Source organism: Cololabis saira, chromosome 10 (assembly GCF_033807715.1).
Source record: "Cololabis saira isolate AMF1-May2022 chromosome 10, fColSai1.1, whole genome shotgun sequence".
NCBI lineage: Eukaryota > Metazoa > Chordata > Actinopteri > Beloniformes > Belonidae > Cololabis > Cololabis saira.
In genome coordinates this window covers 10,802,902-10,826,895 of record NC_084596.1, presented here as the reverse complement: position 1 = coordinate 10,826,895, position 23,994 = coordinate 10,802,902, and the positions used below count along the sequence as shown (strand labels likewise).

Here is a 23,994-nt window from a genome sequence, read left to right as displayed (position 1 = left end):
ATTTCTTCTGTGAAAAGGTAAGACTCTAAAATCACCTTTTTCAACACATTTACACAAGTTTAGACTAGTAGGTCATAGTGTGAGGATATACTTTGTAATTAATTACACAAAGAGCCTGTTAATTGTTTGTTAGCATGTTAGTTAGCGTGGTAGTTAATTATTATTAATTTTCCCCAATAGTATTTTTTTCATCACATTAATCTCATCCACCATAAGCTTGAAAAGTTCCTGCATCTCTTTTTCTCCTTCTCCATGTTTAGTGACTGACGGTTAAGACTAAACTACCTGTATAAATGTTGTTTGTTGGCGCGTGCAACGCAATGACATATTTTAAGAAGTTCTTAAGTAGGAAAAATAAGAAATTCATAAGAAATGACAGTTCTTAAGACGGTTCTTAAGAAAATATTGAGGAATTGCACTTAAGAACTTTCTTATGAACTTCATTTTAGATCTTAAGACATTCCTTAAGCTCGTTCTTAAGAACATATTGGTGAATCTGGCCCCTGGTTTGTTGTGGTTCCCAAGAACCAGAACCAGCAAGGTGAGGCAGCGTTCAGTTATTCTGCTCCTCACCAGTGGAACAAACTTCCTGTAGACCTGAGGTCTGCTCCAACTGTAGATCCTTTAAATCAGGACTAAAAACATTACCGTTTACTGAAGCGTACTCTTAAATTAAATACTTACCTGCTGTACTCTACTGCCCTTACTTTTTAACAACTTGTGCTTTTTATTATTTTACCCCTTTTCTTATAATTTTATTTGTTATTTAAGCGTACTCTTAAATTAAATATGGTATTTATGATTTTTGAAAACCGCGCAGAGTTATGGATAAGCCCTGAATGCAGGCATTGTGATGTAGAATTGTCAAATTGGTTTAATTCACCGCACGAATTGTTACAGATTAATTTTGTAATACTTTATTTGACCCGGTCTTTGTACGTTTTGACCGTATAGAAATGTAATTCTTGCCATTGTAAGAATGAGATGTACCTGCTGTACTCTACTGCCCTTACTTTTTAATAACTTGTGCTTTTTATTATTTTACCTCTTTTCTTATCATTTTATTTGTTATTTACTGTTTAATTGTGTCTTGCCGCTTTTAATGTTGATGTAAAGCACTTTGAATTACCTTGTGTTGTTTTGTGCTATTATACAAATAAACTTGCCTTGCCTCGGTTTTCAGGACCTAAAAACATTTAACTGCCTGGTTGATCTTCATCAACTAGTGTCTAGATATGTCAGTTTTCTTTTTGGGGCTATAATTTGATCATATAATCCTGAAAAGAAGGAACAGAATGTTAATGCGTCCATACTATGAAGGGCTTTTGAAAATATTCAAGTATTTAATATAAAGGTAAAATTTCAATCTATTAAGACTAGAGTAAGACAAAAAAAACAATCTTAGTAGAAAAATGACAATTATTAATGAATTGGAAGTTTTATTAACATTTTACTAAGGTGTGTCCCCTACTTTGATTTATTTCTTACAATAAACCTTTTATATAATAGATGCCTGTCAGAGAAGCAGATTTTTTTCCCTTAAAATAATCTTGTTAATCGTTTTCTCCTCCTGGAGAGAAGTATGATTAATCAACTTCTGCATCAAAGTGCTCAGCCGTCCGAACTCAGCGACACGGGCTCGACTTCCAGCTTTACGTGAGGCCACGACTAATCCAACACCGGGATAAGTGCACAGGAGCCCATGTGAGCCGGTCATGGGTGCAAATCAGAAGACCTGCAATAAGGGGCCTGCTCAAGGCCCAGGATAAGATTTTTTAAATTAGAGGGATTAAACATCCCGAAATCCTTGGCTGTGGTTGAAAGCAAACAGGAATCCAGTGGCGTGACTTAAAACTGAAGGTTAGTCGGGGACGTCGCCGGCAGCTCGGGGTCCAGGTCAGCGATGCTGAACCCAAGTTCCAGTTTGTTTGGACCAGAGGTGTCAAGTAACAAAGTACAAATACTTCGTTACCTTACTTAAGTAGAAATTTTGGTTATCTATACTTCACTGGAGTTATTATTTTTCAGACCACTTTTTACTTTTACTCCTTACATTTTCACGCAATTATCTGTACTTTTTACTCCTTACATTTTAAAAACAGCCTCGTTACTCTATTTCATTTCGGCCTTTAAAAAAAAAACTATCCAGTTAAATTGCTCCATCCGGATAGAGTGAATTTGGTTGTGGTTGTTTCAGATGTTCTTGTCCAGTTTTGTTCTTACATCCGTTCCCTCAGATTCCTGCAACTAAACTTGGATGTACATTCCAATAAAGGTTAGGATAAATGATAACATGCCTCTGAAGTTTGACTTTTTGCACCATTACAATACTTATAGGCAACTAGTCATCACATCTCCTGCTCTCTGAAACACATGTTAATGCTCAATAGTACACATATATGGTTCTTTAATATATTTGCATTATACTAAGATACATTCATTTTTAATGGCTTTTGTCCTTAATGGCTTTTTCCCCCTTACATTACTTTTACTTTTATACTTTAAGTAGTTTTGAAACCAGTACTTTTATTCTTTTACTTGAGTAAAACACTTGAGTTGATACTTCAACTTCTACAGGAGTATTTTTAAACTCTAGTATCTATACTTCTACCTGAGTAATGAATGTGAATACTTTTGACACCTCTGGTTTGGACCAGGATACAAAAAGATGAGATGGCAGAGCGACTGGCCCAGACCGGACTCCTGAGGACCAGAATGCTCCAGGACTTCTCTGAAAAGTCTCCAGACGGTTCAACATGCAGCTGTTCAGGGAATCTGGGGGGAACCAGCAGGAGAGCTGGTCTCTCTCCAGTTTAATCCTCTTTTCATTGGCTAACTGTTAAATCCAGGTTAGATTTTAAAATCCCTCCAAATCACATATATAAAGTCCTTATGGACCAAGATCCATCATGTGTGATAAAACCCCGTACTTCCATTTCACCCGGGCAGAAAACCTCCCTCTCTGACGGGAGAGTTCATGGAGGGTTTCCAGAAGTAGAAAAGGCTCAGATCATTTCTGGTGAAGGATAAAGCTGATCAGCTGATGGGTCAGAGGGGTTCAAAGACAGGTTTTTTTATTCCCACTGTCGCCAAGTGCTTTCTCAGATTGGTCTCCCTGTATAAAAGGCCGTGAGAAGGTACCAAACTGGTACAAAACCACTGCATCATGTGTCATCGGGCACATTTCAAAGTCTCATGTGTGAAAACGGCAGTAAATTATTGAATTATTGAAGATAAATAATAATAATAATAGTGATAAATACAAAATTAAAATAAAATCAGTTCACCCAGTCGGCTAAAAGCACGTAGATGCAAAATTCTTCAGTGACACGCAGGAGCTGGGCTGGGCGGTCTGCAGTCTGGGGGTACAACCAGAGAGGTCCCCCCCAGTTTTAAAAACTGGTTTTAGGGACCGTGAGGAGGTTTTGATCCGAGGAACGGAGAGAAGATATTCGAGTACAGGGTCGTGACCATGTAATGCTCTAAATGCTCTAACTTTGACCGGTAACTGATGAAGTGCAGATAAAACTGGAGTGATGTGAACGGTTCTAGAAGTTCCTGTTAAGAGTCCTGCTGCAGCATTTCAAACAACCTGGAGTCGATAAAGAGTAACTTGTTAAAACGAGTAAAAACAGAATAAAAGCGAAACCCAGAGAACCGAGGAGAGAAGAACCCAGAGAACCGAGGATAGAGGAACCTAGAGAACCGAGGACAGAGGAACCTAGAGAACCGAGGACAGAGGAACCTAGAGAACCGAGGACAGAGGAACCTAGAGAACCGAGGACAGAGGAACCCAGAGAACCGAGGACAGAGGAACCCAGAGAACCGAGGACAGAGGAACCCAGAGAACCGAGGACAGAGGAACCCAGAGAACCGAGGACAGAGGAACCCAGAGAACCGAGGACAGAGGAACCTAGAGAACCGAGGACAGAGGAACGCAGAGAACCGAGGACAGAGGAACCCAGAGAACCGAGGACAGAGGAACCTAGAGAACCGAGGACAGAGGAACCTAGAGAACCGAGGACAGAGGAACCCAGAGAACCGAGGACAGAGGAACCCAGAGAACCGAGGACAGAGGAACCCAGAGAACCGAGGACAGAGGAACCCAGAGAACAGAGGATAGAGGAACCCAGAGATCCGAGGACAGAAGAAGCCGGAGAACAGAGGATAGAGGAACCTAGAGAACAGAGGATAGAGGAACCTAGAGAACAGAGGATAGAGGAACCTAGAGAACAGAGGATAGAGGAACCTAGAGAACAGAGGATAGAGGAACCTAGAGAACAGAGGATAGAGGAACCTAGAGAACAGAGGATAGAGGAACCTAGAGAACCGAGGACAGAGGAACCCAGAGAACCGAGGACAGAGGAACCCAGAGAACCGAGGATAGAGGAACCTAGAGAACCGAGGACAGAGGAACCTAGAGAACCGAGGACAGAGGAACCTAGAGAACCGAGGACAGAGGAACCTAGAGAACCGAGGACAGAGGAACCCAGAGAACCGAGGACAGAGGAACCCAGAGAACCGAGGACAGAGGAACCCAGAGAACCGAGGACAGAGGAACGCAGAGAACCGAGGACAGAGGAACCCAGAGAACAGAGGATAGAGGAACCCAGAGAACAGAGGATAGAGGAACCCAGAGAACCGAGGACAGAGGAACCCAGAGAACCGAGGACAGAGGAACCCAGAGAACCGAGGACAGAGGAACCCAGAGAACAGAGGATAGAGGAACCCAGAGAACAGAGGATAGAGGAACCCAGAGAACCGAGGATAGAGGAACCCAGAGATCCGAGGACAGAAGACGCCGGAGAACAGAGGATAGAGGAACCTAGAGAACAGAGGATAGAGGAACCCAGAGAACAGAGGATAGAGGAACCCAGAGAACCGAGGATAGAGGAACCCAGAGAACCCAGGACAGAGGAACCTAGAGAACAGAGGATAGAGGAACCCAGAGAACCGAGCATAAAAGAGCCAGAGAACAGAGGACAGAGCAACCTAGAGAACCGAGGATAGAGGAACCCAGAGATCCGAGGACAGAAGAGCCCAGAGAACCGAGGACGGAGGAACCTAGAGAACCGAGGACAGAAGAGCCCAGAGATATAAATAATAAACTAATTAATTAAAAGAATCTGGTGATTTTCTTCTACACATGGCAGCCAACAGCCTTTGCTCCATTTTTTAAGCCAAGAAAACTCAACATGCTCATCTTCTGAGTGTTTTCCCGATAAAAACCCAGAGATATTCCAGAAAGGCGAGCAGCGCCATGAGCGACACTTCTGATCCTTCATCTGTTCACTCACTATTACATCACCTGACTAAGATACCCGGACAGCAGGAAGATAAATTGCAGGGATTTGATTGACAGCTTGGCCCTTTTAAACAGACTCGGCAGCATCGTGGATAATCCCTCACATAGACATAGGAAAAGAGGGAAAGCCCCGACTGGCCGCCAGCCGTGTTACGCAACGCCATGCAGAGCGTCGGCGGAGGGATAAAAGGTGAGCAGGCAGATGATGAGAAAAGCTGCGAGCCGCCACTGCTGACACGACAAGCCTCCAAGAAAAGTGAAACACATAGAGATGCAAATATTTCATTCATTTGAAAACAGGGCTGACAATCATCTGTAGGATCCTTTATTTTCTCCATCTGATGAAAATCTTTATGCACAATCAAGCAGCATTTATGAGCTCTTAGTTTTGAGCATCTATTTGTTATTCATTAGTTACCTATAAGATAGATTATCTATAACCAGTACTGGAGTTGAGGGGGGATCATCCCCCTGTAAAACTGCCATCCCCCCTTTCCATCCCTTATGTCATTTCATCAATGAATGTGGTTTTACTGCTATTTCAACATTTAGAGTCATCACCGGAAAAATAACACCAGAAAAATAACTTATTTGACAATTTTCACCTGTTTCAAGTACATTTTCACTTGAAATAAGTAGGAAAATCTGCCAGTGGGACAAGATTTATCTTCTTATTACAAGCAAAAAAATCTTGTTCTACTGGCAGATTTTTCTACTTATTTCAAGTGAAAATCTACTTGAAACAGGTGAAAAACTTTTGTTTTTTTCCAGTGATGAGTCTTGTTTTAAGTCTAATGAGATTTTTTTTTACTAAAATGAGACATTTTAACTAGAGATAAGACAAATATTCTTGTTAAGATTTTGAGTTTTTGCAGTGATCCATTTTACTTATCCTGTGAAGGACAGAGTCATATTGATAAGTTCAGAAAACTGTTCTTTATTTTTGTGTTTTGATGTATTTGATGTAAGCCCAGTGGATATTTAAAGCTTACAGAAGGCTGCATTTAACTGCTGCTATGTCATTACTGCAGTATTTCTGCAGGTGTTTTGGTCAGTGCTATTATTTGTAATATTATATTATTTGTAATCAGCACAAATTATCTGTCCCCATATGATAAAATCCTTTTTTCTATTTAGGGTAAAATGTCAGCTGACTTCCACGAACCATAGACTTTATGAAACTTAATTTCTCTTTGTTCTTATGTGATGCTTTACATTTTGTTGAACATTTCTTGAGCTCTTTCGAGCACCGATGGCTCAATATAAGGAGAAAACAACAAGTGCATGGGGAGATGTGGAAAAAGCCTCAACAAGAAGACGGGTGAAGAAACAACAACAACAGAAACGTAGGGGATAATAATCAAACGTAGTGGCGGAGGCCTGACAGGCTGAAGATGGAGGAGGTGGAGGGGAGCCTGCTGCTGTTGACGCAGCGGTGATTGTGCTGATGAAGGAAACCTTCTCATGGCATCAAACCCACTGATTTTCCGCCTCATCGGTCCTGTCCATCACCGCTCCGCAGCCTGGAGACAGGAAGTGACCGACTCCTTCAGAATAAGCCTCCCCCTGCAGCCTGGGGCCTGTTACAGTTCCCATTTTAGCCATTCTTTTACCTCCAGGAAACTTGCATGGACATGATGAAGTGATTTAATTGTGCGGCAGAAACACTCTCCAGGCCTATTTAGGTCAATTGCCAGCAACTGTGAAACAAGTGGAGCCTGACTGATGCATCAATTGATCAACAGAGGTTGCCTATCACATGATACGGCTGCATCAGCAGTTTTTACAGAACATGACGTTGTCAAAGCTAAGGTGACGTAGAAAGGGTGTCATCACTCCAGCGGCTTCGCAACATACACTTTTACGCAAACATCACGGTATAAAGACTTACTGGAGATCTGCAGAGCTGACGGCGAATGTTTATTAAAGCTAGATATTTAAATTTGGACGTCAAAGGAGATCGACTCACGTCTGGAGTGAGCCCCTAGTGGTCAGTCGATGAACTAATTAGCTTTCAACATTACGTCACAGTGGATTCAACGTTTGTCTGAGTGGACTAGAGTTCTCCTGAAATGGTTGAACTCTTTCCTTCAGTCTGGTATGGATTAAGGTTAGTACAGGTTAGCGTTAGGGGTAAGGGTTAGTTTAGGTTAGGGTAATGGGTTAGGTTAGGGTTAGGTTAGGGGTAAGGGTTAGTTTAGGTTAGAATTAGGTTAGGGTTAAGGGTTAGGTTAGGGTTAAGGGTTAGGTTAGGGTTAGGGGTTAGGTTAGGGTTAAGGGTTAGGGTTAGGGGTTAGGTTAGGGTTAAGGGTTAGGTTAGGGGTAAGGTAAGGGGTTAGTATAGGTTAGCGTTAGGTTAAGGGGTTAGGTTAGGGTTAGGGGGTTAGGGTTAGGGGTTAGGTTAGGGTTAAGGGTTAGGGTTAGGGGTTAGGGTTAGGGTTAGGGGTTAGGGTAAGGGGTTAGTATAGGTTACCGTTAGGGTAAGGGGTTAGGTTAGGGTAATGGGTTAGGTTAGGGTTAGGGGTTAGGGGTTAGTTTAGGTTAGGGTAAGGGGTTAGGTTAGGGTAAGGGGTTAGTGTTAGGTTAAGGGTAAGGGGTTAGGGGTTAGTTTAGGTTAGCGTTAGGGTAAGGGTTTAGGTTAGGGTAAGGGCTTAGGTTAGGGTAAGGCTTAGGGGTTAGGTTAGGGTAAAGGGTTAGGTTAGGGTAAGGCTTAGGGGTTAGGTTAGGGTAAGGGGTTAGGTTAGGTTAGGGTAAGGCTTAGGGGTTAGGTTAGGGTAAGGGGTTAGGTTGGGTTAGGGTAAGGGGTTAGGTTAGGGTTAGGGGTTAGTTTAGGTTAGGGTAAGGTTTAGGGGTTAGGTTGGGGTTATGGGTTAGGTTAAGTTAGGATGAGGGTTGGGTTAGGGGTTAGGTTAGCGTTAGGGTAAGGGGTTAGGTTGGGGTTATGGGTTAGGTTAGGGTAAGGCTTAGGGGTTAGGTTAGGGTAAGGGGTTAGGTTAGGGTTATGGGTTAGGTTAAGTTAGGATGAGGGTTGGGTTAGGGGTTAGGTTAGGGTAAAGGGTTAGATAAGGTTAGGGTAAGGGGTAAGGTTAAGTTAGGATGAGGGTTGGGTTAGGGCAGGATTAGGTTAGGTGATTGCGGCTCCCTTGTGGGGAACCAGTAAGCTTCTCCCTCCACCGCTCGTTAGCGTTCCAGAGATTGGAGGACGTAGTGTTGCCATCTCGCTCATAACTCCAATTTGAGATCCGTGTGCACAAAAGCACTTTGTCAGTGGCGTATGGTGTGGTATCTCTGAGTGAGTTCCAGAGGTTTTGTTGTGAGATGTGCTGTGTGGTGTCTTAGGAGTGCAATCAGATTATGGAGGATCCGGTGTCTTCGTATGTGGCTGGTGGGTGCATTTTGAGAGGAGGTGAGGAGAGGTTTGAGGTTAGAAGAGGGTTAGGAGAGGAGAGGTTTGAGGTTAGAAGAGGGTTAGGAGAGGAGAGGTTTGAGGTTAGGAGAGGGTTAGGAGAGGAGAGGTTTGAGGTTAGGAGAGGGTTAGGAGAGGAGAGGTTAAACTTAGGAGGGAGGAGAGGATACGGTGCAGAGGCAGGGTTAGGGTTAGTTTAGTTTAGAGACCAAATGAAAAAAAAGAAAATGTAGATAAATCTTCAGCATCCCGGACAAATAACCATTCCCCCCCAGAGGACCAAAACAAAAGCCCCTTTCACACAGAGATTCCGTAATATTGGTGTAAAGAAGTCCTGCCAATACGCCGCCTTTGTTGGTTCACACAGAACCATACAACGCCGGCATAACGCCGCTCCCGTCTGTAAATTCACACAGCATGCCGGCGTTCCGCAATCAGAGGCGTGACGACAGCGTCAGCGTCTAGTGGCATGCCGGCATGCCGGCTGTGTCATTCACACAGACCCTGTTTCGGCTCTGTGACTACCTCCGCTGCCGGCTTATTGGTGGGGCCACTTGGCCCCCCCATTCCGCCTCCGTGACTTTCACACAGAACAGCGAGGCGGCTTAAAGGCGCAACGTTCCCGCCTCGAACTGGCTGTGTGAAAGGGGCTAAAGTCTTACAAGGAGTTGGTAGGTTCACACACCTTTCACAATAAAAGCCCTGGTATGAAATATACTTGTACACTTGACTGAGTCCAGTTTTGTCAGCCTGTTGGATTTTCCACAAATAGTGAAAAGGGAATAAAATGAAAACAAGAGTTTCACATCTGGCAAAGATTATGGGTAGTTAAAGGAATTCATAGATTTCTGGTTGATTTACACCTGAACACACATGTTATATAACAAGGTATAGTAACAACATTAAAATGAGAAACAACACTGGCATTAATAAAAGGCCTTGAAACCCTTAAAAACTCTTCTCTCTCTCACACACACACACACACACACACACACACACACACACACACACACACACACACACACACACACACACACACACACACACACACACACACACACACCTCTGTGAAAGCTTTTATATACTGCTAATGTGTTTTATATAACAGTTCATTGCCGCCGTTACATTATAAGCTTTTCAATGATTTAATAAATCACATAAGCTTTATAAAGATACAACCTCCGACTGGACATGAAACCAGAAAGATAAGTAAATGAGTACACGCTCTGTCCTCTACACCAGGGGTTCCCAACCTTTTTTGTGCCAAGGACCAGCAGAAGTATAAACAAAAAGCTCAGGGACCGGTTGACAATTTATGTAAATTTTAATAAACATTTTAGAAAAAAACAATGCATTTTAAAATGCAGGCTATCATCAGCGACGTTAGCTGATGTTGTGGCCTTTAAAACTTGCTTCTGCAAATCTAACTCACGTTTTTTCCTTTCACTGGTTTGTCTTTGAGAGAAGGATGTTTTGTATTTAAGTGTCTTTGAAGCTTGGATGGCTTCATTGCTTCGTTGCCGAGCGTTTCTCCACATAAAATACAAAGTGTGTTTGGCGTCTCCAAATCGCCCGTTGCAACAAATCCGTATTTTATATACATAATGTCGTACTTGCAATTAAAGCTTTTGCTTTTCTTTTTGGTAGGATTTTTACTTGTTCATCACTATTTCTTTTACTCGAACAACCAGTAAAGAAACGGCTCATGGAGGTTTGCTGAGGTCCGCTCATCTCTGCAGCAGACTGAACCTAACCTGCAGCACCTGTGCATGGCGCTGTTCAGTCCGGTCAGGTACCAGAACTTATTGTCCGCCAAGCCATGACAGGGCTGCCACTCAAAGAAACACATTTCGATTTATACAAGTTTTGGATGAAATTATATGACAAAAAAATGCAAAAATTGTTTTCTTAAATTTAGTATGAGGTTGCTTTAATTATGTGGCAAATGATAATAAACACGAGAAAGATGGGTGCTTCAATGAAAAATAGATATTTTATTCAACTTTCCTGCTGTCATTCATGCAGGGAGACACCTAAAACATGCTGGATAGGTCTCTCCAGGACCGGAGTTGGAGACCCCTGTATTATGCTCTTATTTATTCATGTAATAATGTACAGGTGGAGGTTGGAAAATTTGAATATATTGCAAAACTTAATTCGTAGTAAATTCAACTTAAGGTGAAACAAATATTATTTCCCACTACATGCAAAGTGAGATATTTCAAGCCTTTATTTGTTATAATTTTGATGATTAGCCTATGGCTCACAGTTTATGAAAACCCCAAATAAAATAAAAAAATTAGAATATATTATGAAATCATTAAATAATTCAATCATCAAAATTATAACAAATAAAGGATTAACATATATTGCTTTGCCTGTAATAAGACTATGTACTGTAATATACATGTATTACGCGGTCTGATAACCATATCCCGACGAATATTTAATTTTCTGCGCATTAATGCTGCACCTTCATCAATTGTATCTTCATCAAAAGGACATGCCGTGTCCGTGACAATGGACTTCTAATATATATACTGACTCTGTTTTTAATGACAGATGACAGAACTTCGCCAAAACTCGCCTGCTGACTGAATGAATGAGGAAATCAAATGTGCGTGTGGCTCTGAAAGAGGCGGAGACGCAGAAAAACTCCAGGTTTCACGATATAAACCTGGTCCCGACCAGGTTAGGTTCAGAGCGTCTGTTACTACGGTAACTGGCCAGGTTAGGTTCAGAGCGTCTGTTACTACGGTAACTGACCGAGAGCTTAAGTTGCCTCTCTTTGTGAAACAGGCTAGAGTTACCTCTCTTTCTCTGGTTTGAGTTACCTCCCTTTGTGAAACGGAGAACTCAGAGTTTCCCTCATTTCAGGGTTAACAGATTCAGAGTTTTCACTAAACCTGCTTTGTGAAACGGACCCCTGCTCATATCATTGATCAGCATCTGCAGTATTGATCAGTGAGCGCAGTCGTCTGGTGCGGGGAGACGCAAAAAAGAAAGCTGCGCTGACACGCGGCTCTCGGCAGAGATTGTATGAGTTAAAGTGAAGTGAGATGCCTCACTCCATTGGAAAAAAAAACGTCTGGTGACAATTTTGATTATCGCTTTTTGTCGACAACGTCGACGAATCGTTGCAGCCCTAATTATGATCGGAACACAAGCCATTCCACGGCCCGGTAGTAACGGCTCTACGGACCGGTACCGGTCCGGGGACCGGGGGTTGGGAATCACGGCTCTACACAACCTCTACATGAGTTCGGGGACGAGGACAGACGGACGAGGACAGACAGACGAGACCGGCCTGGTCTCATCACCCCCATCCACTTGCGTTTGAGACATGAACAAAAAAGCAGGCTAGAGGTTTGTGGCTGGTTTCACGTCCTCCACAGCAGCTCGGCCACATTTCCGACAGGTTCCAGTTCACTCAGCTCGATTCTTCAGAATTAAAAAGCTTCAAAAGTTTAACAAATAAAGTCTGATATAACTGCTGGCAGAATTGTTAGGTCCAGTCCAGTTCAGTTCCGTTTTTTTTTTGCATAATTATACATTTCGCACCACCATCACGTTACCAAGTGTGCCTCACACACGTTTCCTGTTACAGCAGGTCGATTCAGCCAGGTGACGTGATCCGCTCAGATCTGGTTACCGGTCAGAACCGTGTTATCAGTAAAGTTGCTTTCGTCAAGGAAAGTTATGACTAAATATCGTCGTCAACGAACCATTATCACCTGAGGAAAACGAGACGCAACGGAAATTCTGGTCCTGTGACGATACCGATAATTAAATATATAATGCAATATTGTAGAGGAATAAAAACGAGACTAAAATGTAGATTACAAAATAAAAACTCTGCTAAAATGTGTCTTTATCAAAACGAAATGTTCTAGAAAAGATCCTTAATGTTTTCAGTAGTTTCCTCTGGTTTAGTTCTGCTGGTGACGTCACGTCCTCAATCCCAGACGCTGCAGCGGGTTAGTTAGTTAGTTTAGTTAGTTAATCTTTATTAACTGGGGGAATCAGATCCAGAAGATGCAGCTGCAGAGTTAGAGGCTGATGCCGTTAACGCAGAGCTCTAGGTTCACGTCAACTAAAAACAAAGTTACATAGAGAAACGCGGGGATCTGCTCTGGGGCTGGAGAAGAAGAAGAAGAAGAAGAACCATCTTTGGATACACTCTCCCACAGAGACGTGGAAAAGAAAACCCAATGTGTCGTTGAAAAAGAAAAAGATGGGGAGAAATGCGGAAATAATAAATATGTTGTAAACTCGAATTAGAGTCTTCTGTATCTGGAATGAATGTATTCTTGAGTCTATAAGGTAACAATAATATAATAATAAGATAACCTTGTTTGAATTGTAGAATGGGTTTGGCTAAATACAATCTTTGACTAAAACTAGACTAAAATGGACAATTCTGACTAAAATAAGACTAAAATGCTCAGACTTTTAGTCGACTGAAACTTGACACGACTAAAAGGAGAATGAACTTGACTAAAACGAATAAAAACTAAAATGATAGCTTGACCCAAAGACTAGACTAAAACTAACATTGAAACAGGCTGACAGAAACAACACTAGTTATGAGTCATGTTTTTCTTTTCCCTCTCTTATTTCTCTTGTAGAAATCAGCTCCTGATACTCGCTGCTGCGAGCCTGAACCTCGATAATCGCCCCACCGGAGTGTAAAACAGCCGGACGGCGGCTGTTAATCAGAGGGAAAGCCGTGCTGCTCGTAAATGTAAAATGTCATTTTGTAAACGACTGCATTTGCAGGGTCTGGTGAAGATGTGAACCTTCATCAGCCGATGTTTCACTGGCCTCCCGCCAGCCGTTCGGTTGGGTTTATTTACGACCAGCAGCAGCACTTCTTTTTTGTTTGTTTGTTTCACTACATGACAGAACAAACGCTGAGTGAGGAGCTCTGCGGCGTGGTGTTGCTACAGACAGACGGACGGACGGACGCTGCGGAGGCCCGGCCAGCGCTGGCCGGGATGGAAAGGCAGGAGAGACAAAGAAGTTTCACGGCGATGGCTGTGTTGTCATGGCAACCTGCTGACGCAGCGCTGTCCTCCAGCAGGAAGGCAGCCCCTCGTCGCCACCACAACCGAGACTTTCTGCACATTTCACTCGACATGACCCTGAACTTCGGTTTGCTCGCTGCTGGATGATCAGGCCGTTAAACTAATATTCACTGATACTAGAAAACAGTCTGGAGATTCACGAATGAAAGACGTCAAAAAGAACTTGCTCCAACAATCCTCCAACCGAGTTTATAACTTTGAAAAACCCCAAATACTGAGGCAGGCTTTATGTTTCTAACATAAACTACTGCAATAATGTTCGCCTGCATTCACACAGATGAAACCATCTGCATGAAACTGCAACTCATTACCCACTTCCTGACTATTATCCAGAGAGATCTCAGCCTTTGAGGTCTGGCCGGTGTTTCTAATGGCATCACCTCGCTGCACGCCGTCCTCCTGCTGTTGCTAAATCAATAGCTCCCGAGGGAACAGTTTGCACCACCAGCTGTTTATTGCAGGGTTTGTAGCGTCTCACGCTGGCTGATTTATTAACGCCCCCTTTTTTCTTTTTGACTAGTGATTAACATTTTTTTTTTTTTAAATCGTGAAATTTAAAATCTCTTTCAAAAGCACCCTGACACTTTCTGAAGAGCATCTGTTGTCGTGGATTCAACGGTTACGGCAAAGGCCGCCAATAAATATCCCATTTGATAGTTAACCGAGGTCAGAAACGCACAGAGTTGAGACCATGACCTAGAAACCTTTCTGGCTAAAGAACCTCCCCCACGTGCAGCAGAGATGTGATGGATGGATGGATGGATGGATGGATGGATGGATGGATGGATGGATGGATGGATGGATGGATGGATGCATGATGCATAGAAGGATGGGTGGATGGATGGATGGATGCATAATGCATAGAAGGATGGATGGATGATGGATGGATGGATGGATGGATGGATGCATGGATGGATGGATGGATGGATGGATGGATGGATGGATGGATGCATGGATGGATGGATGGATGCATAGAAGGATGCATGGAGGAATGGAGGGATGGATGGAAGGATGGATGTTAGATGGATGGATGATGGATGGATGCATGGATGGATGGATGGATGGATGGATGGATGGATGCATGGATGGATGCATGGATGGATGAATGCATGGATGGAAGGATGGATATTAGATGGATGGATGGATGCATAGAAGGATGCATGGAGGAATGGAGGGATGGAAGGATGGATGGATGAATGCATGGATGTTAGATGGATGTTAGATGGATGGATGGAAGGATGTTAGATGGATGGATGGATGGATGGATGGATGCATGGATGGATGCATGGATGGATGAATGCATGGATGGAAGGATGGAAGGATGGATGTTAGATGGATGGATGGATGGATGGATGGATGGATGAATGGAGGGATGGAAGGATGGAAGGATGGATGTTAGATGGATGGATGATGGATGGATGCATGGATGGATGGATGGATGGATGGATGGATGGATGGATGCATGGATGGATGGATGCATGGATGGATGCATGGATGGATGAATGCATGGATGGAAGGATGCATGGAGGAATGGAGGGATGGAAGGATGGATGGAAGGATGGATGGATGGATGGATGGATGGATGGATGGATGGATGGATGGATGGATGCATGGATGGATGGATGCATGGATGGATGCATGGATGGAAGGATGCATGGAGGAATGGATGGATGGAAGGATGTTAGATGGATGGATGGATGGATGGATGGGTGGATGCAGGAATGGATGGATGGATGGATGTATAGAAGGATGGATGGATGGATGGATGGATGGATGTTAGATAGATGAATAGATGGATGGATGGATGGATGGATGTATGGATGTTAGATGGATGGATGGATGGATGGACGGATGTTAGATGGATGGATGGATGGATGGATGGGTGGATGCAGGAATGGATGGATGGATGGATGTATAGAAGGATGGATGGATGGATGGATGGATGGATGTTAGATAGATGAATAGATGGATGGATGGATGGATGGATGGATGGATGTTAGGTGGATGGATGGATGGATGGACGGATGTTAGATGGATGGACGGATGGATAAACTGAGGTCATTTTAACCTGTGTGACTGTTTTCAGTCTGAACTTTTTGAAGTCTCTGCATTTATCGATGTAGACGACTTGTTTGTACTTACGATCAGGTAGCGGAAGACTAAAGAAACATTTTCTCTTCTCTTTCTTGCTTTCTCAGTTTCTCTGTTTATCTATCCACTCCATCACTTCAGTTGAATGTCATATCTGAGTCTCGTCAGAGGCTTCAAAGAGGGAATTATTCTGGCGTCGGTGCTCTGGCCTGAGGGCTGACAGAAACTGCCGTTTCACTGCAAACACACACTCACTTCTCTCTCCAGACTGCTGTGATTCGTCGTTTAAAAGGCCGTCACAAAGTTCACACTTCTTATCATCTCAAAACACACCTAGGTTTGTTTTTTTATCTCCAGAAAGTTCCTTTAAACTTAGGCATCCAGAACTGGTGAATGCTCAGCATTTCAACTTTACAATGAACACTAAACTAAAACCACTTCCTTTTTCTGCAGCAGAAACTGGTTCACTGCGTTTCACTTCACGGCCCGTTTAATCATTCAAACACAATAGTTGGTGGCCGAGTTTCAGAATCAAAACTGGCCTCCACCGGTTTCTGTGCTGGTGGAAAACCACAACAACAGGTCGAGCCACATCACATCGGTGTACACAGAGTGAGACAAGCTCGGGGCCGCTGGGTGGCGCAGTGGTTAACAAGCAGCCCACGTACTGAGGCGTCCCGCAGCGGTCGCGGGTACGAGTCCCGGCCTGTGGTCCCATTCTCTCTCTCTACCCCCTTCCTGTCTGAACTCTGAAGAAACACCACTACAACCACAACAAAAGGAGACAAACTTCCAGTTAACGAGCGATAACCGAAATGAGCACGGCATCAGAAACAGAAGAGCTCGGGTGTCGATGTGAGTGATTTCACAGCGTCACTGCTAGGGATGGGAATCGAGAACCGGTTCTCGTTCAGAACCGGTTCCCAGTGTTTCAATTCTTTGGAATGGTTTGCGTATTTTTCAAACGATTCCCTTTTCGATTTCAGTTAGCATAATGACGTCATCACGCACGTTGCGTAAGCCAGCAGACGATAGTAGACATGGCGCCCAAGCGATACAGACATACGAAAGTATGTTTATATTTCAGTAAAAAATATGACAGCAGGCTAATTTGCATTACTTGCTAAGTGAATATTTCGTCAAAGGGAGGAAATGCTACCAAAATGCAAAAATATTGGCGCACACAGCAGCTATAATGATCAAGGAATGTTAATAATAATAATGATTTGGTTTTATATAGCGCCCTTCTGCCTTCAAGGCACCCAGAGCACTTTACAGAGATCATTATTCATTCATACACATCCTCACTGGTGGTGGTAAACTATGTTTTGTAGCCACAGCTGCCCTGGGGCAGACTGACAGAAGCGTGGCTGCCATATCGCGCCGAACGAATGCTGCGTTATCCAGCAGCATCTGCAATGTTAGCATGTCGTTGGCTAATAATACTGCAGGTAACTAGTGAACACTCCCTATCATATTAGCGCCATTTGCCTCATTTTTGTCCTTTTTTTCCCAAATGGGAAGCGATAAGGGAATTGTTAACGAACCGAATCGGTAAGCAGAATCGAAAATGGAATTGGAATCGTTTCAATTCCCATCCCTAGTCACTGCTGACAGGTTGGTCTGCTTCTGTCTCCAGAGTCAAAGCTCACAGAAAACATGCTAAATGCTCAGATAAAATATCTACTCCTGGCACTGTCCCTCCAGATCTCCCACGGATCCATCACTGATAACTAATGGCACGTTTCCACTAGCACCTACTCAACCCGGCTCTCCTCCACGGTTTGTTTCTTTCCCACTAGGGATCTAGTACATCAGCAGCACATCTATCATCTCCTCCAGGTTCTACATCTTTAGTGTTGTTGTCTTCTTAGTTTAGACACACAATCAAATACGTCACAGCAGCTTCATTCCAACCTCCTACTTCTCATCTGGGTATTGAAAAGAAACGAGGGCAAGGCGAGTCGAGTCGGGCTGAGTAGGTACAAGTGGAAAAGCGCCATAACTGTCTTCTTTCTTAAATCTGATTTTGCTTCACAGTTTTTCATCGTATCCGTCTTGTAATACTCTAACACCTTTTCGTTTTATCAACTTCCCTCAACGACAATTTACCATAAAAATCCATGAAGATCATCAATTACAGTCATAAAAAAGCAAACACATTTTGTTGCACTAAAGGATGAGAGAGCACGCCGAACGCTGCAGCGAGAGGAAACGCAGCGCATCGCTGAGCCGGCACATTGACATCTGGACCGGCCCCGGCGTGGCCCTCCGGCCCTCGGCGCGGCGGCCAAACGGAGCATCTTCTTATTGGGGTTACAAAGCAATATTGTGTTGAATTATTCTGCTGCGCCTTGGGGCGTGATGTCATATGTAGGCTGAGTGAAAGCGAGGCCAGGACGGACCAGAAGGCCTGCTCCACCGCCGCCAGCAGTGTGCTGCACCCATACTGTTTCAAAACAGTAGGAACAACGTAAATAAAAGACCTGCTTCTTGCCGTTCTCTCTTTCCACTGCAGTTACAGCCGCTCAACAAAAGCTACATATGCAAACATTTTTAACGTTGCAAATCAAAATGTAACACATAAAATAAGGCTATGAGAAAACGTTTTGTGCATTAATTTGCCATAAAATGTCATGATAGCTTCATCATTGTAGTTTCTTGTGTCTTTATTAAACATATTCATTAAAAAGTGGCAGAGTTGAAGGAAAAAAAGCTTCAATTCCTACAAAAGAAAGCTGTTTTTTTCAGCTGAAGCTTATTGCGAACCACCATTACCTGCAGCGACTGTTTTAATGTTTTTGTGTCATGTGTATTTTTTATTTGTATTTCTTTAAAGCTGCACCGTGTTGCCGCTAACGCCTGTTCCCACCAGGCATTATCATGTGACTTCAGATTTACTTGCAACTTAAGTTTAATTCCTCCTTCCACTTGGCATTTTATCTCCGTTAACACCAGAAAGAACCCAGAAGACTTCTTTGATCCAGCTAAGACTAAAGAGACAAATGATTTAAGGCAGCTTTGTGTAAAGACGTTCCTTCTTTTGGTCGTGCAGACCTTGTGTAGAGGAGGAAAGACGTGAGTGAAATGAAAAGAATGGTGGTTTATACAGGTGGTCTTCCTGCTGAACGTCGTAATGAGACATCATCCATCTCCACTCAGCTCATGTTCTGCAGCTAATATAATAACCTGGGCAGGATACGCAGCATAGGAGGCCTACGGGCGCACAGTCAGCGCTTTGTTCACACTTAACGATCAATACCAGGCCCACACCAGATCTGTATTAATGTATAAAAAAATGATAACTCTGTTGTTAATTGCATTTACCTGGGGGTTCACTCTGCAAACTAATGCTCACAAACACCTTCTATTGCATTTTACTTCACTCAGAGGGTTTAGTTTACGGAGAACCAGAACTGACATCATTAGGAATAAAAGCAGAAATGTATATATTTTGTTTTTCCTTCTCCTTATTCGTGCATTCCTTGTGTTTACATTTCCTCGTCTCCTCTTTTTACTTTACCTGATGCGTTTCTGCCTCATTATGCAAATGAAGAGGGTCCAGCTTCTCTACTATTGGTCAATAAAACAGGAAGAACAGAACAGAATGGACTTCATAAAACAAACAAAGAAGCTAGTGTATATTAACTATAAACCTGGACATTATTAGTTTTAGCCTTTAGTTGCGCAATAGTCTTGATTTTGACCCGATCCTGCTTCTTGCTGTTTATTCACCAATAGTAGAGGAGCTGGACCAAGAAGCCCCGCCCTCCTCATTTGCATAACGAGGCATCGGTAAAATAAAAAGGGGAGATGAGGGAATGTAAAAAAAAGGAATGCTTCTATAATGAGAAGGAAAAACAAAATATATACATTTCTGCTTTTATTTTTAATTATGTCAGTTTGTTCCCCCACAGTCGTCATGTTTCTGCTAAGATTAGAACATTAGAAAGCATCATTTGATAATTTCTTACTCCAAATAGTGGCATCAATTACTTTAAGTTATGACTTTCTTGAGTCCTGTTCGTCTCAGCGAATGCAGCATGATTGGAGGATCACACGTGGAGTAAACAATAAGGAGTAGAAAGCTGGTTCATTTCATTTTGAAGAATGTCACAAACTCTTCATCCCCCGGACAGAGCTTTTTTTAATTTCCAAGTTGCTCATTCATAATCTTTCTAGAGGAGTTTACAGCCGTAAATGCTCCATTTAATCGCTAAAACTTGGCCTTGATACTGATACTAGCCGAGCTTTCCAAAAGTCTCCAAACCCAGACGGGTTGAAGAGGAGACGTCAAGGATGTGTTTAGTACCTCATCATCAGCCGAGTTCCAGGCCAATCATTCATGGCGCTCGCTGAAGATTTAAACCGCCCCCCTTCTATCTTCCATCTCCAGCACTTTGTCAAATAAGTATTCTTCTTTTTTAATTCATCAATTCAATCTTAAAGGGGACCTATTATGGCATCTAATACCTATTTTAAACAGGCCTCGAATGTCTTAAAAACAAGCTTTTGATTTTTTTTGCTAAATAAATTAGAAATTCAGCCTCTGAGGAATGTCTTTATCATTCCAGTCTCTATCCTCATTATCTATGAGGGATTCTGAGTGTGCGGTGCTACGATAATGAGGCTCTGTGCTGATTGGCTGCCTGACGCGATGATGCGATACACCGCTACGAAAAAATGGCGGAAGCTCCTGCCGGCGGAGTTAGTTGTGGGCGTGGTTTCACGCATCGGAGGCCAACCGATGTAAATCGCATTTTGGTTACGTAACGACGGGAGCAGAATCTGAACAGCTCGTAGATCCACATCACTGGACGGCTCATCCGGGCGGCTGTACAGACACTGCAGAATTTGGTTGCTTTCCTCCTTCTCTGAGTTGGCAGGCTGAGGGGAGACCACTTTATATACCGTATGTTAAAGCAAGAAAAAACCTGGTTTTCACAATAGGTCCCCTTTAATATTATTTTATTGAACACAACTATCTCAAATGACAACCTTCTGAACTGGCTGATGATCTGGATGGATGGATGGATGGATGGATGGATGGATGGATGGATGGATGGATGGATGGATGGATGGATGGATGGATGGATGGATGGATGGATGGATGGATGGATGGATGGATGGATGGATGGATGGATGGATGGATGGATGGATGGATGGATTAATTGAAGGAAAGATGGATAGATGGATGGAAGGATGGATGGATGGATGTGTTGGATGGATGTGTTGGATGGATGTGTTGGATGGATGTGTTGGATGGATGTGTTGGATTTCTGACATCCAAATTTTCTATGTAACAAAGAAAAAAGCCCCATTTCTTAAGCTGCCAAAAACTAAACAACAAAAGACAACCATCAAGAAACTATGTACATAATGACAGTTGGTTTGATCTGAGCGCAAAACCTCTCCAGATAACAGCTACTCTCCTTTCAAGGCAGATTAAAAAACCACCTACACCCCAGGTACCAGTCCCAGGCAGGAACCGTTGGTCCGGCTGGTTCCCAGGACATGGAGGTTAAAACACATGAACTGGAGAAGCGGCCAGCCGCTAACCCGCCTGACCACAGCTAACACGCTTCTGCAGCCGAACCCTCCCCCCCCCGGCTCCGCTCTGTCCTGCAACCTGGAAACAAACGCTGTTCATTCAGCAGCCACAAAAGAAGCTGAACACCAACGGTCACTGCTCAACGGTTCCAGCCAGACAAACGCTTTCTGGTCTCTTTCCAATGCGGCTGCTACGGAAACTCTTCTCGCTGGTAAACCGCTCTTCCTGTGACCAGGCAAGGCAAGTTTATCTGTACAGCACAATTCAACACAAGGTAATTCAAAGTGCTTTACATCAACATTAAAAGCAGCAAGACACAATTAAACAGTAAATAACCAATAAAATGATAAGAAAAGAGGTAAAATAATAAAAAGCACAAGTTGTTAAAAAGTAAGGGCAGTGTTTGACTCTCTTGATAAGATCATTTCTTCTTTTATTTGGGCTGGGAAGTCACCAAGGGTTCGTAAATCTTTATTGCAGAGATGCAAACTTAGTGGTGGACTTGCATTACCCAATTTTCAATTTTACTACTGGGCTGCTCACATCCATAAGGTTTGCTACTGGTTACGATCCCCTGAAACCTGCTGGTGTAAATTAGAACTATCGTCGTGTAGGGGATCCTCTATAGCTGCTTTACTTTATTCTTCTTTACCTACAAAACTCTCTTCATACACTGATAACCAAGTGGTTCTTAATACATTAAAGATCTGGTATCAATTTAGACGACACTTTAATTCGTAGCTCTATCTTCTTTGGGTTCTTTAAACAACAACCACTTATTTCCTTCATCACTTTTGGACTCAACATTCTCATTGTGGTATGACAAAGGTATCAAACAATTCAAACAATTCAAATATATATGTATATATAGATATCTTTTGTATAGAAATGAAATAAATCAATTTTGATCATAATGAAATATAGTTTAGCGGGTAGGATTTAATACGTTTTTACTTCTTCCTACTCCTTTTCGAGCATGTTAATGATGATGGATGCATGTTTTTATTTATATTTTTGTTTTGTTTTCTTATTTACCTGTATTTATTATTGATTATTATTGTTTTTTTTTTATTCACTACTGTTTTTTCACGTTCGAAATAAAAATTTCAATTCAATTCAAACTCTATCCTTTGACTCACTGGAAGCCAGTGTAGTGATTTCATGACCGGTGTAATATGGTCCAGTTTCCTGGTGTAATATGGTCCAGTTTCCTGGTGTAATATGGTCCAGTTTCCTGGTGTAATACGGTCCAGTTTCCTGGTGTAATGTGGTCCAGTTTCCTAGTGTAATGTGGTCCAGTTTCCTGGTGTAATGTGGTCCAGTTTCCTGGTGTAATGTGGTCCAGTTTCCTGGTGTAATGTGGTCCAGTTTCCTGGTGTAATATGGTCCAGTTTCCTGGTGTAATATGGTCCAGTTTCCTGGTGTAATATGTTCCAGTTTCCTGGTATAATATGGTCCAGTTTCCTGGTGTAATATGGTCCAGTTTCCTGGTGTAATACGGTCCAGTTTCCTGGTGTAATGTGGTCCAGTTTCCTGGTGTAATGTGGTCCAGTTTCCTGGTGTAATGTGGTCCAGTTTCCTGGTGTAATGTGGTCCAGTTTCCTGGTGTAATGTGGTCCAGTTTCCTGGTGTAATGTGGTCCAGTTTCCTGGTGTAATATGGTCCGGTTTCCTGGTGTAATATGGTCCAGTTTCCTGGTGTAATGTGGTCCAGTTTCCTGGTGTAATGTGGTCCAGTTTCCTGGTGTAATATGGTCCAGTTTCCTGGTGTAATATGGTCCAGTTTCCTGGTATAATGTGGTCCAGTTTCCTAGTGTAATGTGGTCCAGTTTCCTAGTGTAATGTGGTCCAGTTTCCTGGTGTAATGTGGTCCAGTTTCCTGGTGTAATACGGTCCGGTTTCCTGGTGTAATACGGTCCGGTTTCTTGGTGTAATACGGCCCAGTTTCCTGGTGTAATACGGTCCAGTTTCCTGGTGTAATGTGGTCCAGTTTCCTGGTGTAATGTGGTCCAGTTTCCTGGTGTAATGTGGTCCAGTTTCCTGGTGTAATGTGGTCCAGTTTCCTGGTGTAATATGGTCCAGTTTCCTGGTGTAATATGGTCCAGTTTCCTGGTGTAATGTGGTCCAGTTTCCTGGTGTAATGTGGTCCAGTTTCCTGGTGTAATATGGTCCAGTTTCCTGGTGTAATATGGTCCAGTTTCCTGGTGTAATATGGTCCAGTTTCCTGGTGTAATGTGGTCCAGTTTCCTGGTGTAATATGGTCCAGTTTCCTGGTGTAATGTTGTCCAGTTTCCTGGTGTAATATGGTCCAGTTTCCTGGTGTAATATGGTCCAGTTTCCTGGTGTATTATGGTCCAGTTTCCTGGTGTAATATAGTCCAGTTTCCTGGTGTAATATGGTCCAGTTTCCTGGTGTAATGTGGTCCAGTTTCCTGGTGTAATATGGTCCAGTTTCCTGGTGTAATATGGTCCAGTTTCCTGGTGTAATGTGGTCCAGTTTCCTGGTGTAATGTGGTCCAGTTTCCTGGTGTAATATGGTCCAGTTTCCTGGTGTAA

The 23,994-nt window shown here is 43.0% G+C and overlaps 1 protein-coding gene across 1 annotated transcript in view; it reads right to left on the bottom strand.

Moving 5' to 3' along the window:
* The window catches only part of LOC133452398 (solute carrier organic anion transporter family member 5A1-like), a 57,842-nt gene that overhangs the window by 24,284 nt on the left and 9,564 nt on the right, over positions 1-23,994 (bottom strand). The window lies entirely within an intron of this gene.